Genomic DNA, 15815 nt, shown 5'->3' with positions numbered 1-15815 from the left:
CAATCACTGTTGTTCGTTTGCCTTCGTTGGGCTTGTGTGTAAGTGCTTTCGCAGGAAGTTATCAGTCGATATACGAGGTTTTTCCGGAAAATACGTAGGAAAGTTGAATAATGTCTTTATGTTACAAGTTGCAGTCACCGCCAGGTGGGACTACTGCTGTAATCAATCCCATCAACGCTCAGTTCGAGTCAGAGCACTCTGCGTGGAGGTGGGAGTGTGCGGCAGCTTGTTGACAGTCACCCTTTTCCACCTGCCGTCGACATGGATCTCTCTCTGATTGAGGAACAGCGCGTCAACATCAAGTTTCTTGCAAAGCTAGGCAAGAAAGGACGTGAGATTTTTGAGTGTTTGAAACAGGTTTACGGAGACAACTCTCTGAAGGAAGCGACCGTGAACAAGTGGTTAAAAAGGTTCCGGGATGGCCGAGAAGAAGTGAACGGCGACCCTCGCCCAGGACGCCCGTCGACATCGAGTTCCGATGCAAATGTTGAACGAATTCGGGCTCGTGTTCTTAAAGACCGTAGCTTGACAGTCAGAATGATTGCTGACGAGCTGTCAATCCCCGAAACAATCGTTCACGAAATCCTGACACAAAAACTTTAAATGAAGAAATTGTGTGTGAAAATCGTACCGAAGCTCTTGACGCCAGAACAGAAAGCAAAGAGGGTTGAGTGCTGTGAGGATTGGTTGGAAGCAGAGGAACGAGGGGACTTTCTCAAGCGAGTCATCACTGGAGACGAGTCCTGGTTTTACGAATTCGATGTGGAGCTCAAATCTCAAAGCAAGAAATGGAAACTAGCAGGAGCACCGAGAACAAAAAAATCGCGAAAATCAAGGTCTAATGTGAAGACAATGTTGATTGTTTTCTTTGATTCTGTAAGGAGGCTGTTTAGGTTTTTATGTTGGTAACGCCACGTAGCGCTCTATATGAAAATCACTGACTGTGCTGTGTGAAGGCTGTGGTTGGTTTGCATTGTTGGAGTATATGCTACTGTAGTGTTGGGCAGTTGGATGTGAACAGCGCGTAGCGTTGCGCAGTTACAGGTGAGCCGCCAGCAGTGGTGGACGTGGGGAGAGAGATGGCGAAGTTTTGAGAGCGGATGATCTGGATGTGTGTCCATCAGAAAGAGTAAATTTGTAATATTGGGTATCATGGACTGATATATATATATATATATATATATATATAAATAATGACTTTTGAACAATATTAGGGTAATTACATTGCTTGTTCTCTATCAAAACCTTTCATTCGCTAACTATGCCTATCAGTAGTTAGTGCCTTCAGTAATTTGAATCTTTTATTTAGCTGGCAGTAGTGGCGCTCGCTGTATTGCAGTAGTTCGAGTAACGAAGATTTTTGTAAGGTAAGTGATTTGTGAAAGGTATGGGTTAATGTTAATCAGGGCCATTCTTTTGTAGGGATTATTGAAAGTCAGATTGTGTTGCGCTAAAAATATTGTGTGTCAGTTTAATGTTGATCAGAATAGGTAAAGAGCGAAATGTCTCAGTACGTTCAGTTCTGCTCAGCTGTTTGAAAATCAAATAAGGTAAGAGGTTTACCAGCACAATCATTCACTAACTTTTTTAAGGGGACGTTTCTAGGGGCATTGTTCACAAGGAGTTTGTCCCTCCCGGCCAGAGAGTGAACGGAAATTTTTACGTTGAAGTTCTGACACGTGTCGGAGCTCGTGTGGCCCGAGTTCGACCGGAGTTGGCAAAAGGGGGCAGGTGGATCCTTCATCATGACAATGCGCCCGCTCACACGTCGCTCGTCGTGCGCGAGTTTTTGGCCCGAAGCTCAATCACCGTGACAGACCATCCGCATTATTCACACGATCTAGCCCTGTGTGACTTCTTCACGTTCCCGAAATGCAAAATGGTGCTTCGGGGTCGGCACTTGGGAGATGTGGAAGCCATCGAGGCGGAAACGACACGCCAACTGAACAACATCACAACTGAAAACTTTCAGCAATGTTATCAACAGTGGAAGCGGCGTTGGCAGAAGTGTATCGCGTCTCAGGGCGAGTACTTTGAAGGAGACCATATTGTAATACCTGAATAATTGTAAAATAAAGTTATTATTCAACTTTTATACGTATTTTACGGAGAAACCTCGTATTACAGGAAAGATGTTGCAAGACGCGGTCAGGCCGTGTCCGTTCGGCCGCCACCTCTCCCCCGCCAGCAGTCCAGGACTCGTGGAGGGAGGGAGGGCGGGGCGAGTCACGTGACTGCAGAGGTGCTGCCGCTACAGTTCTGGAACAGTCACTTGCTTGGCGTGGCAGCGGTAGGACGTCGCAGAACAGGCAGCGCTGAGTTCCGTCTCTACAGGATAACAGAGTTTTGTGTGCGTACACGCCAGGTAGGAGCGCCGAGCCATCACGTTACTCATCACCTTCATTGATTCCGGGAGCATATTTACGAGAAATGAAACTTATGTGTACTCTCGACTGTTGCACGATATGTTGCTGGTTGTGGCTAGCCGCGAAATGTCAGAACGTCCTGTTTACATCCCACAAAGCGCGGCCACGACGTTTGGATCACGGATTTAGTTTAAATCCACAGCTCGCGGTCTAGTGGGTACCGTTGCTGCCTCTGTATCACGTCGTCCCGGGTTCGATTCCTGCGTGGGTTGGGGGTTTTCTCCGCCCGGGTGTTTGTGTTGTTTCATCATTATTTATGACAGTGGCGAGGTCGGAAAGAATGGGAATTTGTACGGTCGCCGATAACCGCGCAGTTGAACGTACCAGAAACAAAACATCACTATCACTCCAAACGTTGTACACTTTTAGTAGTTCGCTAGGAGGACAACGTAATTCGTAATTAATAAGGCGTACTGCTTACAAGGAGAGGTCCCTAGCGGTCGATCGACTTTTCGAAACTACCTATACGCTGATATAGGTTGAGATTCCACGTATCACACACGCAGACATTCACTCCGGTGGGCCCTCGCTTGCGAGTAATTAACGAAAAAAAAAAAAAATCAGAATTTTGTGTGATACTGAATAACGCCAAAATATGTGCTTTACATAGCTTGGTTGCGTGCTATAATGGATAGCATGGCAGCTTCACATACAAGAGGTTGTGGATTTGAATCTCGTCAGGTGTTCCAAATTCTTTTTTTTTTATCTTTATCGAAATGACTCTGATCATTACTTTTATTCAGTTATTTGGTTTAAATGCAATTTTTGAATTCCATTCCTTTGTCACATAATTTTGATCATAATATCCACTCGCTTGCTGTCACTTGCTGTCATTTTTCTTCCTGTCGCTCTTTGTGCGCTTGAAATCTTTGTTCATGTGCTTTTCAACAATTTTATGTATTAATTTTGTTGAAATTGCTTTTATCACCCTGCTTTTTTGTCCACATTATTGCGTTCATTATGTCTATTTATCATTTTGTTTGAATTCCGTTTCGCTTATAAACCTGTCCTTCATTTCAATTTTCGTATGCTTTATTTTGTCCCTAGGGCACTAGGTATTTAGGTATTAAATCTGTGTATGACAATTACTATGCAGAAAAACGCACATTTTTTAACGAAAATAGATATTTCACATCATTGTACAAATATAAATAGATTATTTAGTTTACTGTTTTTCAACCAATAGATCAGAGTTTTCAAATAATTGAATATTATAGTTGAATTCATATTCACAATAATTCCGATTGGAACAATAATGATATAAAGAAAAAATGAAACAAATGAAAAAGTTTTTGCAGTGATTAAAATGATGTGACAAAGGAATAGAAATGAAAACTTCATTTAAACCAGTTAATCGAATAACAATAATGATCAAAGTAATTTCGATAAAGATTTAGAAATAAAAAGAATTAGTGCAGCTGACAAAACTCGAACCCACGACCTCTTGCCTGGGTAACTGTTATCCTGTCCATAATAACACGCGACCACACTACGTAAAGCTGCGTTATTATTGTTACTGTCACACAAAATTTAATTTTTTTTATTTTTTCGTCATTTACTCGCAACCGAGGGCCCACCAGGGTGAATGGCTGCAGTATGGCAAGTGGGATCTTAACCTAAATCACCGTATATTTCAAGAAGTCTATCGCACCGCTGGGGACCTCTCCTCGTTAAAAAATTCGAGAATTTCGCAAGTGAAGTTTTAGCGCGTCGCACATGTGCCGGTGCTTTGCCATTCTGGCCAGGAAGGTGGCGGCGGTCAAGCGTTTATTTAGCGCCCAGTCTCCGAAATCCGTGAACCTCTGGATCAAGTAGCGGCCAAAATTTTTTTTTATTGCATATATTTTGCAACACTGGTCATATTACTTCACATACGACATTTGAAAGGGCAGAGAATGAAAACATTAATAGGTGTTTTTGCATGAGCTTTGTAGAGTTTGTAGGTAAGACGTGACGTGTTCTTTTGCCAGTCTCGCTACTACTGTCTCCAACGGAATATACTTGTCTTTGGCCTTCTTTTCGACTGGCTCATTATCTTCATCATCGGAAATTTTTCGGCTCCACACAATAGACTTTCATATGCTTCGTCGGAATGAATGAGGTCGTCAATAAAAGTTCATGCAGTAATAAGTATCTTTAGTCCCAGCACCTCGCCGGTACACCAATGAAGTTTTTCTGGAATCGGCATTGCATCCACAGAAAATCGTAGCTGATGATTCTATATCAGTAAGGTCCCACGAAGGGAATTTTTAAATGACGTTTAGCAACTGCATTATGCATTGAATTTTCATGACATTCATCGTCTACAGTAGTCGAAGAATCGGTTTATCAACTCCATTTTCGCAGTAAAAATATAAATTTTGTGCTTTGATTTTATCCATTCTGGATCAGAGGTCATGGTTGTGAATGTCAATGTTAAAAAAATATATCGGCTCAACCACTTGTTTATAGTGTAAAACACTAAGATTGACGCGTTTCGGGAGTCAAGCTTCCATCATCAGAATAATAAAAAGTAAAAGAACCTGTTAAAACTCGCTAAAACTCGCTGACACGGCCCGCCTAGTATCTCTAGACATTAAAAACCTTTATGCGTATGTGGTTCAAATGGCTCTGAGCACTATGGGACTTAACATCTATGGTCATCAGTCCCCTAGAACTTAGAACTACTTAAACCTAACTAACCTAAGGACATCACGCAACACCCAGTCATCACGAGGCAGAGAAAATTTATGCGAATGTGCCGGTAAATGAGCCCGTTAAGGTCGTCACAGAAAATTTGCTTAAGTACAAAACACTGTCTCAGCAAGAAATAGTCGAATTCATCGAACTGTTAGAATTCGTTCTGAAATATAATTATTTTTCTTTTAACAATAGATTTTATATGCAAAAAGATGGACTGGCTATGGGTTCCAGTATATCTGGAACCATAGCAGACATCTTTATAAATCATTTGGAAAAAAGACTCCTCGTTAACCCGCAACATCCCGTGGATAAAATTGTATATTACAAACGCTATGTAGATGATACGCTGCTTCTTATTAATGGAAAAGAAAAAGAAGTCGCAGAAACAGTAAATAAATTTAACGAGTTACACGGTAAAATTAAATTCACTGTGGAAGAAGAGAAAAATGGTGAACTGCAATTTCTCGACCTAGCTATTGGGAAACGAAATGGTAGGCATGTTTTTAAAATATTTAGGAAACCAACCACAACTGATGTGTTGATTCAAAATAATTCCTGCCATCCTAATAGCCAAAAACTTTCTGCTTTTAGATCTTTGATAGATAGAGCCTTTAGAGTCCTTATGAATGAAGAAGACAGAATGACTGATCTGAACATTGTGAAACAGCTAGCCAGAGCTAACGGATATCACCAAAACGTTGTCAATAAATCAATACGACAGAAACAGCGCGCGAATGCAAGGAAAAATACCGCAAATAATATTACGAGAGTCACAATACCATACTTCGGTGATATTTCGCAAAAAGTGGCCAACATTTTCAAACTTTTTAAAGTTGATACCGCTTTTCAGACAAATAATACGCAGCGATTTAAACTAAGAAATAATGTACAGCAGGAAAGCGATAAATATGAGAGAGCCGGGGTCTATAAAATTCAGTGTAACACGTGCAAGGCAAGCTATGTAGGCCAAACTGGTAGGTCCTTTAAAGTACCTTACAAAGAAAATGGCGATGCTTTCCGGCGTAATAATTTCGAAAAGTCAGCTGTAGCCACGCATATTTGGGAAACGGGACACCCCATGTTGGGAATAGATCAGGATCTCGTTATTTTACATAGACAGGACAAAGGCAAAAAGCTGGATCTACTAGAACAGCTGGAAATTACGATACATAGCGTGGATGATCAGAACACACTGAATGGACAGCTAACTGGTGATACAAATAACTTTTTCAAACATTTCACTGGTTTCTTTTAGCAACTACATTTTTAGCAATTGTTAGGATACCATCATGTCATGAGGTCCTTGGAAAATGTATACGTTATCTGTTTGTATCATCTCTGTGACTTCCTTGTTAACTTGCGCGTGAGCTCACTCGCGTTTGTGTCGTGTTTGGCTACTTGGTGTGTGGTATCAACGAAGACGTACGGGCGGTCTACGACGATAGAGGAGAGAGCCATGTGGTTAGATGTTGAACACCGTAGGGACACCATTTTAGAGTTTTTTATATTTCGACGACTATGTGGAGATGCACCTTGGAAGACACGGCTGCAACAAGGGAAGTAGCCACGATGTTTTAATTTTACTATCAATTTTATTGTTCCTGGTGCATGATCCATTTTAGCGAGTTTTAACAGGTTCTTTTAGTTTTTATTATTCTGATGATGGAAGCTTGACTTCCGAAACGCGTCAATTTTAGTGTTTTACATTATAAACAAGTGGTTGAGCCGATATATTTTTTAACATAAATTTTGTGACTTTAAAAAAAAATCGCACGTGTCACTATTCGTTCTTGTTACATTAGCAACGTCTCAGCTACGCAAGTTAACTGGCCAATGGCGCCCATCACAGTGTCTGCTGATCGAAGCATCGTGGCGCAAAACAGCTCTGTGTGCATTGAAGCTGTAAGGGATTTCGCAAATCACAATAGGTATACATTTTAAGGAAAACATGATACGTTTGATCATATACTTATCGATGGTTAGTAATATATTTGTTGTAATGATCAAAAGTAGCAAACAGCCAAATATGATTGGACATTCAAGTAAAGTTCGTGCAAGTACACGTGCATTTTTTATTAAGTTATCTTTGAAATGCTATATATTTGAAATAATAGGACCTGTGTTGAAAAAAAAGTACATTTAGAAAAAAAAGAGAGGACTTCCATCTTTTTTCTTTTTTTTAACGTGTGTATACTTTTTGTTACAGAATAACAAATTACGTTTTACAAAACACCATACGTGTTACGTTTTTCAGTACGATAAATTGACCTCTTGCTAGTGTCCAGGTCTTTTTTTTTTTTTCGTGGGTCTCTTTAATTTGTGAGTGTCCCTCGAACAACGTTCGTTAGTGCTTGCTTATTCAGTTTAGCACAACAACATAGCTTTTTGTGAAAAGTAGAGCAACCGTTTATACGTGTAACTAGAAAGAAATCAGAAAACATTGAAAGCAATAAGGAGCTAAATTACACAAAAGAAAAGAAAAACAATAACAACAGTAATGTCTTTTCACTCAGAATACTAGTTTGGCTATAGTGATATTTTGTGTCGTCTATGTTTTCTATTTTGAGGCCTACATAAATGGGATGGAGAGCAAATAATTATTATTTTTCGTATGGTATGGGCAGTTAAAGTTCTGTGTACTGTTTTTACAGGTTTACTAGCACATGGTTGCAGGATATTTCCTGGTTTTCACTATATGTTAAAAAAAAACTTTCAGCTTTAAAATGATGTGGTATTTTAACTATTTACATATTATGTCTAAGCAAGGGGAAGCAAGAAACACATTATATTAGGTCATGAAACAAAACACTTAGATCGACAGAGTGAGGAACAACACATTCGGAAGCAGTGGACAGAGTAAACGTAAAACAAATTTGATAAAAGTGCTGAGCGAAAGTAAAAGAGAATGAGAGAGGAGACAGACAGTCACGGTGAAAGAGAGGGCATATTTAAACATGTAAACACTGATTTCCGTGGTAAGCACTAACTGATTTCACTGCGAAGCTGTAATGATAGTCTGGTAAACAGTTTGGCACAGGTACTGTCTACACACCAGGGGAAATGAGACACTCAACAAAGATTATGATGGTACTCTGCCCATCAACACCAATATTGTACTGTTGTTGACTGGAAACATGTTCCTGGTCGGACGAGTCTCGTACGTGTACGGGTATGCGGATAATCTCATGAATCCATGGACCGTGCATGTCAGCAGGGGATTGTTCAAGCTGGTGGAGGCTCTGTAATGGTGTGGGGTGTGTGCAGTTGGGGTGATATGGAACCCCTGACACATCCAGATACGACTCTGACTGGTGACACGTATGTAAGCATCCTGTTTGATCACCTGCATCCATTCAGCTCCATTGTGCATTCCGACGGACTTGGGCACTTCCAGCAGGACAATGCGACACCCCACACGTCCAGAACTGCTACAGAATGGCTCCAGGAACACTCTTCTGAGATTAAACACTTCCGCGGTTCTAGGCGCTACAGTCTGGAACCGAGCGACCGCTACGGTCGCAGGTTCTAATCCTGCCTCAGGCATGGATGTGTGTGATGTCCTTAGGATAGTTCGGTTTAATTAGTTCTAAATTCTAGGCGACTGATGACCTCAGAAGTTGTCGCATAGTGCTCAGAGTCATTTGAACCATTTTTTTAACACTTCCGCTGGCCACCAAACTCCCCAGACATGTACATTATTGAGCAAATCTGGGATGCCTTGCAACGTGCTGTTCAGAAGAGATCTCCAGTCTCTCGTACTCTTACGAATTTATGGACAGCCCTGCAGGATTCATGGTGTCAGCGGACCAGCAGAGTCTACTCCAGTCACTAGTTTAGTCTATGCCATGCCATGTTACAGCACTTCTGTGTGCTCGTGGGGATTCCGACGCTGTATTAGGCAGGTGTATCAGTTTCCTTGGCTTATCAGTGTATGATTTTTCGTTTTCAGAGAGTTCACTTCAGTGCATTTTCTCTTATGTTAGGCGACACTGAAAAACTTTCTGCCATTACGATTTTGAGGTTTTGTTACAATCAAAACTTAACCATTTTGAGTTGTCATTCTTTTTCATGAAGTAGGCTGTTATACACTTAGACCGTTAAGTGTCATGATATTAAATTGTGAAATGAAAGAAAAATAGTCAAAGGAGGCACGTGGCATTGACAGATGTCACCAGCTCAAGGCCGTAAGACGTAGGGCATTGACCATGGAGATGACGCAATGCGGCCAAACAGGTGGAATCGTACTGGATGTAGGGTTTCAGGTGGGAGGAGGGGGGGAGGATCATCATCATCATCATCATCATCATCATCATCAGTGTTCTGCGTAAAGGCAGGTTTTCACATGGTAGTTCTCCAGGCTGTCCGGTCTTCTGCCATCGTCTTCAGGTCTGCATAATTTCCTCTTCCCTTTATGTCGTCTATCATCTTGTATCTCCTTCTTCCTCTCAGTCTTCTCCCACAAACCAATCCTTCCAAAGCATCTGCTAGCAAGCACTCCCTTCTCAACGAATGTCCCAACCAGTTCTTTTTCCTTTCTCATACAACCTTCAGCAGACATGTTCTCTCACCAACCCTCTCCAATACTCTTTCATTACTCACTCTTTCCATCCAGCTTATTCTCTCCATTCTCCTCCACATCCACATCTCAAATGCTTCTAACCTTTTTTCATCCTCTCGTCTCAGTGTCCATGTTTCTGCCCCATATAGTGCCATGCTCCAGACAAAACATTTGCCAGGCCTCTTCCTTAGTCCTTTATCTAATTTGCCACATAAAGGTCTCCTCTTTCTGTTGAATGCCTCCTTCTCTATGGCAATTTGAGCTTTCACCTCCTGGTGACATCTCAAGGCTTCAGTTATTGTGCTTCCGAGGTATTTAAATTCACTTACTTGGCTAATGGTAGATTGTCCTATTTTAATACTGGACACTCTGCGTCTTGTACTGATGACCATACTCTTTGTTTTTGCTGTGTTTATTTGCATCCCATATTCCACACAAGCTTCATTCAGATCTTTGAGCATGGTATTCACTGTCCGCTCACTTTATGCCACTAATACCATGTCATCAGCAAATCTTATACATTGTATTCTCTTTCCGCCAATACATATTCCTCTTTTCCCATCTAAACTTTTCGCAATAATCTCTTCAAGGTATACGTTAAACAACAGTGGGGAAAGGCAACAACCTTGTCTAATACCTCGTCCAATGCTGCTTCCTTCTGACATTTCATTTCCAATCCTTATCCTTACTTTCTGGTGTAAATATAGATTCTGTATCAGTCGTCTCTCTTTCCAATCTACTCCTTTCCTCTTCAAGATATCCATCAGCTTGTTCCACTGAACTCTGTCAAACGCCTTTTCCAAATCTATGAAAACAGCAAAGATTTCTCTACCCTTTTCCATATATCTTTCTCCTATAGTTCTTAGGAGGCCAGTAGCATCTCTTGTTCCTTTTCCTCTTCTAAATCCAAACTGCTCCTCTGCAATCCCTCTATCCAGCTTGCCAATCAACCTTCTATTCAACACTCTCAGCAAGACTTTAGCTGCATGAGAAATTAGACTGATGGTCCGGTGCTCTTAACATTTTTTAGTGTTTCTCTTTTTCTCTATTGGTATCATAACTGTTGCAGCGAAGTCCTCAGGCCATTCCCCTTTGTCATATATCTCGTTACAGAGGTAGACTATTTCTTTTCTTGCCTTGTTTCCCAGACTCTTCAACAGTTCTGCTGGCAAATCATCTATTCCACATGCCTTCCTATTCTTCATCTCCTTCCAGCGCCTTTTCTACTTCTGCTTCCAAGATGGTAAATCCCTTTCCATCTTCCGGCACATATTGCTCCGCTTCAACCTTAATTTCGCTTTGCATTTCATCCCCCTTATACAGACATTCAATATATTCTTGCCATCTGTTCAAAACCTCCTGTGGTTCTTCTGCTAGAATACCATCCGCTCTTTCTATTTCCATGTTATTGCTCTTTCTTTTACGTTCAAAAACTATCTAACTATCCAGTCTATACATCATTTCATACTTTCCCTCTCTCTCCATTTTCTCTATTTCGTCGCAAGGGAGGGAAATATGGAACAGCGTAGCTGACGCACATGTGGAGCTCGCAATTTCCTTGGTGCCCCACTAGGCCTGAGCGGGTTTTTCCACGCGCGTGTGTGACGTAATTTACGCAGAAGTCAAGGCACTGGTCGGTGCTGGCCACGCGGATGCGTTACTGGCGCAGCGTGGAGCATAGGGAAATCCCATCAGTAGTGCGTCTGTGAAGCTTGCGGCAACATCTCGTCATAGCTAGTTCAGTATGCAGTTGTTAGTTTCGTTCGCTGCGGACGCCCATTATAGATCTGTTTCATACCTTTTTTGAACTCTGAACTTCTGTTTCTTTTCGTATTCTATTCAGCGTCCGTGACCGGTAATGAAACTGTATTTAATAATTTCGTAAATTACATAAAATTACGTGGTATGTAATACATACATCTTTTCAGGTAACAAAACAGCATATCAGCTTACTTCACTATGTCAATAAACCGCAGACGACATTCTTCTAAAAAGGCAAAATTTTTTTATTACACATGCAAAGGAAGTGGCCAGTTTCTGTCTTTATTTGATCCAAGGTAAAAGAGCATGGTCAATGTTATGGAAGGCAGACCGACTTAACAACCGAATGAAGTCCGCATTCCACAATCAAATGTCTGGTGTCACATTTTGTAAAGAGAATACAATAACTTCTACAATATTATTTCAGTGCTACAGGGAGGCGCACGAAAAATCGGCCCCGAGTACTAGACTGCTCATTGTCGCTTACCAATCGTCATCTATTGTTTCGAAGTTGTTGTTTGCATTAGCTTATTTGTTATTTCCTCACTGCCTAATTATTACATGTTTATCTATTCTGTTCGTAGCCGTCAACAAATCCTGCATAATTGGTGGGCCGGTTTTTCGTGCGCCACCTTATATTATTTCTCTGCTATCAGCCACATAACGCTACAGTTGGCTAAACGAGAGGTTTTGCAGAATCACGAAAATTGCAATTGTGTGAGAATTTTGTTACGAATAAAAACTCTGTACTCCTGGGTGGAGGCAAGCCCCCTGTTCGTCCCCTCCATTGTAATGTTGATGCATTAAGTTGTTTTGAAAGCGGTGCTGATATTCAAGACAGTAAAATCGGGTTAAAAGCTGTGGGCTATCTGGGGAAGTTAACCTTGCATTACTGACCAACTGTTCCACCAGGTATCCAGTCTAGCTTACCAAATTCCCAACCAGACTAACATTAATTATAATCTTTTAATAGTCATCTTACAACAACTGGTGATACATATATAAAACTGGTGCCTTATTTAGTATTGTGAAAATGTGAGTTTGTAATCTTACAGAACACCTCAAATATGGAGCCAAGATTGGGAGACTGCATACAACATTGCATTCATAAAATAACACACGACGAATGTTGAAACATATGCAAGAGGAAATTAACCACAACCAACCGATTCAATTTTCACCCAAAGAAGTTACGTTCGTAGCGCAATCCTGTCCGTCATGAAATTATCACATACTGGTATACTAAATTCATACTAACTCTCTGTGAAATCTTCCCCAAAAAGAATAGCTGAGGGCTACTTTGATGATTACACCACATGTTTCACGTGGTCAACTTGATTTACACAAAGAGTGTAACTCCACAATAATTTTGATAATTAAAATAAATTACACCGAAACGCAATTTACAAAAGAAAAACCTCGAGCTGGTTACTATTGTCTTACTATTAACCTGATGGGTCAAACAACTGTATAGGCACATAGTACTGGTCTCACAAAATACACCCCACGTGGGTTGAACATAAAGAAAAGTTGCTATATTGAAAAATATTGTCAAGACGAGACGTTATAATCTCACGCACATTCCCATTTAAGATTGATGATCTTAAGAGTTACTGATAAACACGTGGTTCTACTTTACTCACAAAGTAGTCACAAAGCAACTACTGGAAGACGGTTTCAATTTTGATGACACGCTGACATGCATATAGAACAAAAGGGAATAATAGCGGCAAAAGTATCAGAGATTGTTGAGTTGATTACTTTTGCTCCCTTCAAGGATGTGTACCACGACAATATCGTTGCGCTAAATTCCTCGAATGAAGACTAGTTTTCTTAGTCTAAAAATGGAATTGTTGACATTTTATTCTTGAATATATTTCAGTGTACACTGTTTATAGATACTACTAAAATATTTACTGTCAGTGCTCGCAAATGGCTCTGAGCACTATGGGACTTAACGTCTGTGGTCATCAGTCCCCTACAACTTAGAACTACTTAAACCTAACTAACCTAAGGACATCACACATATCTATGCCCGAGGCAGGATTCGAACCTGCGACCGTAGCGGTCACGCGGTTCCAGACTGAAGCGCCTAGAACCGCACGGCCACACCGGCCGGCAGTGCTCGCAAAGATCTGACTTCTGCTTCTGTCAGACTATCCCACCTTTCTGCCAAAACGACTGCTGTAACTGCTCACCACAACTCTCTCTCTCTCTCTCTCTCTCTCTCTCTGTTTGTATACTCTTCGTCCCGTGTGTCGTACATACATGCGTGTTTCTGCGCTTCCATAATAATTAGTTCGCTGTCCAGACGATCCATTTCAGTACGTCATATAAAGCACAACGAGAAGGCTGCAGTGAAGTCAGCAAACCGAACGTCGAACTGCCGAGTTCCCACCTGCCACAAGCAACACCTGCGTACAGCGTGTTCCACAAAGTTATACTGACTATTCCGCTTGTCATATCAGTGGCGATACATTGCGCAGACACGTCTGCACTGCCTTAATGTTGTACTAAACACGTTTAATTATACGAAATGCAGTAATTACTAATGGAAATAATGAAAAAACACACGCGAACGGAATGTAGGTAAATCACCGATTGCTTGCTGTACTTGCTATGCAGGCAACAGATTCTTAGTCATCCAAACCCGCCGCTCTAGCTCAGAGTAAATATCTCTGGAGTGAGCATTGCGTTCTGCGCATGTTGTCAACATTAAACCAGGATTGTCACGTGTTTTCGGGACTTCGCTGTGCGTGTGTGCTTTCCTCAGCGTTTGAAGTTGTTTGTTGATAGTGTTACAGCTATGGTGAATTACCGTTGTTGCTACGATGGAAAGAAAAATATGCGAAAGGAGGGATAGTAACTTTTCATTGGTACTATGCATAAAAAATTCGAGACGCATTATAATTAAGGCTTTGATTCTACGATTTTCTACGATTTTATGACTATATAAGATATATTACGGCTCGTACAAAAGCATTCAAAGAATCGCTTCCTCTCGTAAATTTGCTAGTGGAACAGGAAAGGGAATGGTTAGTTGTTTCAGCAAATACTATCCTCCATGCATTTATCAGTGACTTGTCGGTTATGTATATAGATTTGAAAGACGGGAGACAGATAAAATCAATAGATTGGGAGTCTGTAATTGTCTTCGTATAATATGTGTCTCCAAACCTTTTGTTTACTATAAAGTTACAGTAGGAGACCATGTTAAGTGTGTCTAGGACATGGAGAATGATTATGTGTGATTTATATTTTAGTTTCCCGAAGGATGAACAATGAGTAAAGACGTGGCTCCAGAAAATGAGGAGTAATTTTGTCCCCACAAATTATTCCAAAGTATGTTCAAAACACTTTGAAGAGGAATGTTTAGAAAGACAAAAATTTGGACGTGTGTGGCTGAAGGTAGATGCTATACCAACTATTTTTAATTTTCCACAGCACCTACTACCAATTTCTGCATTCAGCTTAAATACATTTTCTGCACAAATCAAATAAACACAATAGTCTAGCTAATCAAAGTACACATATATCTTCTTTGCTGTATTTTGCCTTCAATTTATTTTCTTCGCCATTTGATTAAGAAGCGTAAAATATTGGTAAACATGTCCCCAAACTCTTTCATTTGTGTCACTTTCCACTTCCCTTAATGTTGTTATATACGTTGATTGTTACATGACCAACTGTATTTGCTTTACAGCACATTTATTCTCCGATCGCCCTTTTTCCCCCTTCTTACTCAGTCTACTATTTATTTAATAAACTGATAGCAAGTACGTAAAATGCGTTAAATAAACACTTCAAAGTGTCACCAGTAAGAAAAATTGTGCTTTAGGTCGCAAAAATGAGAAAATAAATACGCAGAAATAGCAGAAAAGAGGACGAATTAGCAGGGATAAAATCACTAATGTGAGGCATAGGTACACTTCTGCGAATGGTTCATCCAACAATGTGTCAATCCTCATTTCAGTGCAAATGTTCTCTTTACGGACGAGGCTTCATTCCAACGTGATCAAATTGTAAATTTTCACAATCAACATGTGTGGGCTGACGAGAATCCGCACGCAATTGTGCAATCACGTCATCAACATAGTTTTTCTGTGAACGTTCGGGCAGGTATTGTTGGTGATGTCTCGATTGGGCCCCATGTTCTTCCACCTACGCACAATGGAGCACGTTATCATGATTTCATACGGGATACTCTACCTGTGCTGCTAGAACATGTGCCTTTACAAGTGCGACACAACATGTGGTTCATGCACGATGGAGCTCCTGCACATTTCAGTCAAAGTGTTCGTGCGCTTCTCAACAACAGATTCGGTGACCAATTGATTGGTAGAGGCGGACCAATTCCGTGGCCTCCACGCTCTCCTGACCTCAACCCT

The 15815-nt window shown here is 40.8% G+C and overlaps 1 protein-coding gene across 1 annotated transcript in view; it reads left to right on the top strand.

Moving 5' to 3' along the window:
- Positions 1 to 2273: 2273 nt before the first annotated feature.
- The window catches only part of LOC126213294 (putative ankyrin-containing lipoprotein Lxx09580), a 58675-nt gene continuing 45133 nt past the window's right edge, over positions 2274 to 15815 (top strand). The window contains exon 1 of the mRNA XM_049940966.1: positions 2274 to 2365. The gene's annotated coding sequence lies outside the window, so the exon portion shown is untranslated. The remainder of the gene's footprint in view (positions 2366 to 15815) is intronic.

This window comes from Schistocerca nitens, chromosome 11 (assembly GCF_023898315.1).
Source record: "Schistocerca nitens isolate TAMUIC-IGC-003100 chromosome 11, iqSchNite1.1, whole genome shotgun sequence".
Lineage (NCBI taxonomy): Eukaryota > Metazoa > Arthropoda > Insecta > Orthoptera > Acrididae > Schistocerca > Schistocerca nitens.
This window is presented reverse-complemented; position numbering and strand designations above follow the sequence as displayed.